This window comes from Podarcis erhardii (assembly GCF_964252035.2).
Source record: "Podarcis erhardii genome assembly, chromosome: 10".
In the NCBI taxonomy this organism is placed as follows: Eukaryota; Metazoa; Chordata; class Lepidosauria; order Squamata; family Lacertidae; genus Podarcis; species Podarcis erhardii.
The window spans coordinates 72,921,357-72,924,360 of NC_138500.1; the positions used below are offsets into that span (position 1 = coordinate 72,921,357).

The window sequence follows — 3,004 nt, forward strand, 5'->3', positions numbered from 1 at the left end:
ACTGTATGAGAAATATCAACTGCAATAACACCACTGTCCAAGATGAAAGTAACAACTTCACTATGGGCACCAGTAAATTGGATTCTTCTAAGCACAGTCAATACAGCTGCTGCACCAGCTTGGAAGAATATAAAATGACAAGCACAATTTTCTTGCTCTCTCATCTCAACATATAAGTGTTTGGAATAATGTTCAAATAAATGGCATACACAGCTTTTTGATAAAATATTTTATTAATAATAATAAAGATACAAAAATACCAACTTTAATGGCTAGTGAAGATGCCCTTAGTTACAGAATTATTGTAAAGTCAGAACCATAGTGTTCAACAGATTTCTAACATCAACAGGCAGCATCTATTAATAGGAGAAAATATTGAAGGAAAGTTAAACTGTGATCCATTTAAAAGTGGAGTGACACTCAATAATGACTTTAAAAAGAAATAACATGGCTCCTTTCACCAACAGGTCAACATTCACAAATCAATAATATACTGGCAAACATGGGGGGGAGAGAACATTTTTAATATGGCAAAATATATAATGATAAATCAAATAAACTGAAATCTATTGATTTCCCAGGGGATGAGCTGACCCATAATCTTTCATATTTTTGTTAGAAAGGACACTACAATCCCACTAACGTAAAAGCAAGCAAGCAAAAACCTCTGCTTTCTAAATACCACCTGAAGCAGTTTTCCTTTGGGAAAAGCTATTCATCTTCTGCATCTTCCAAGCCCAGTTCCACACACAAAACACATCTATGAATTTCAAGCAATGAATGCTCAGTTATTATTTTGACCTCAAATAAAAAGTATGTGCCCTATTTTTCCAATATCTTTTCATGTCAATAGCCCCACCATGTTTTTTACAGAATGATAATATCCACAGCTTAAAAGATTACGTATTCCAAGGAGCACAGAGCTGCCCACTGGCAACTACAGCCCTGAGATGAGTTCCCTCTTCTTTGTTAATACATCTTGTTCTACTCAACCATGGCCTGGCATCATTTAAGCCACAAGGGGACGGGAATATGGGGCAAGTTGTATTCAGTTTACTAAGGGGGAAGAAGGCAATTGACACAGGCTGTCATTTTTTGTTGCTGGATGCTTCATGTTTCTCGTAAAGTTGAGATCTGCCCTAAGTTGTACTGCACACTCCAAAGCTCAATGAGAGAGTTTCATCACAATAATAAAATAGCACATACACAATCCAAAATAATATATATATATACATACACCAGAAAGGAAACAACTGACACAACTGAAACCTGCTTTGTAGTCTACACTGCCAGGATTGATGAGGAAAACTTGTTATTCACTTGACGAGCTTTCCATCAGTTGTCGAGGTATAGTAGAAAAAGAACGGTTACTAATCACATACGGTAATTCCTTGACAGTGTCCTTCTTAGCAATAGTTCTGCAATTGTAACACTTGCATGGTGAAGTACCATGGGTACCAACAAGCAATATCCACAGGAATAAATGATGCACAAACTCTTTGCCCTTTGTGCAAAGAAGCTGTTCCGTTTCCCTAGATTTGTTTTTCAGATTCCAACACTAGCAAAAGGAAGAGGGCCAATTAACAGACTTTCTCTCCCCCCCCCCATCCCTTCAATCAAGCTTTCTTGAACATCCATCTCCAGGTAATTGCCGAACCATCTGAAAAACACAGGACCAAGCGATGGCTCCCCCCACCCCCAGACCAGCTTGAAAGAGGGGGGATTTAGACCAGGGAAATGGGTTAAATGCCATGTATTGGGGCACCACTTTTCTAATCCTTAAACCAGACTCATGGGGCTGATAATTAGTGGGGGGAAAATTCAGGCATGCCGAATCACAAGGATTCTAGGTATGCCTGGCACAACCCACAGACCAAAATCCTACTAACTGTAAAATGATCTCAGGAAGCACAAAGGCTCTTTTGGCTTGTTTTTTTTTATTGAACAACAGCCCTCCAGAGCCTCACAGCAAACTCTCTTCGAAATGGAGGGCAGTTTTAAAATTCTACTGTTACATGACCTGTGATTTGAGAGGGGGTGATCAGCTGTTTGTAAAAATAATACAAAATCCAGTTAGGTTTGCACTAACCTAAGTAGCTCTTTGGATCCCAGTCCATATTTTGCATATTTAATGCATGATCTGCATTATCTGTTGTGCAGCGCTTCCCTCCCTTAGATCCAGAAATTACTGGCATACCCGAGAGCCAAAGGCTGCACAGTGCAGTAGTCAATCACACTGTTTGCAACTGACTGGATTACATAACAACAGCTTGCACCAGGAGCCACAAGGCTGGGTGCTGTTTGAACTGCTCCAGTCAGTCATTAACAGTCACAGCTGTAATGTGCAAAGCCTATGAAACCATGCAGGCTCCAGACCAAAGCACACTTTGTGTTTGCTGGGCCTTGGTTGCCTGAATCAAAACAATTTACAGACTGTACACGACAACTGCCGGGTTGATATACTACATTTATCCACATGCGTGCATACCAGGAGATGATCAGGACAGAAAAGGTACTGTGTGAATGAGCCCCACCCAACAAAAAAAAAATCCAAAGCCTGATAGGCAAGAGCTTACAGAAGTATTAAGTTCTAAATTATAGACTCTGTACAATTCATTCTACTGAGACTTCACTGAAAACAAATACTTTCGAAAAAGCCTTACATGTATAACCCACCCACTCCCACATATATTCTTATATCTATATATCTATAGTTGTATTGTCTTCTGCACAGCAGAAGTTTATAATATTTTAGAATCACTTTTATTACACTGAACGAAATGTTTGCATACATAATACAAAATGCCTGCATGTATAATACATAGCGTACATAAATCTTGATAGAAATGCAAAGTGGTTGACATTTTCATTATAGCCCCCCATTCTCTGCTTTGCCTGGCAGATCTATCGGTTGCCAATACACTGCACAAGCAGAACCTTCCCTCCTTCTCTTCCCTCTGCATGCGCCTCCTGCTTTCTGAAATCTGGTCTAGGGGTTTCCCCA

The 3,004-nt window shown here is 39.6% G+C and overlaps 1 long non-coding RNA gene across 1 annotated transcript; it reads right to left on the minus strand.

The window, feature by feature from the left end:
• Positions 1–898: 898 nt before the first annotated feature.
• On the minus strand, positions 899–2,079 carry LOC309351494. Its single transcript, XR_014160861.1, has 2 exons — positions 1,890–2,079; positions 899–1,798 (listed from the first exon to the last, which is right to left on the minus strand). It is a non-coding gene; the product is annotated as an uncharacterized lncRNA (long non-coding RNA).
• Positions 2,080–3,004: the final 925 nt, after the last annotated feature.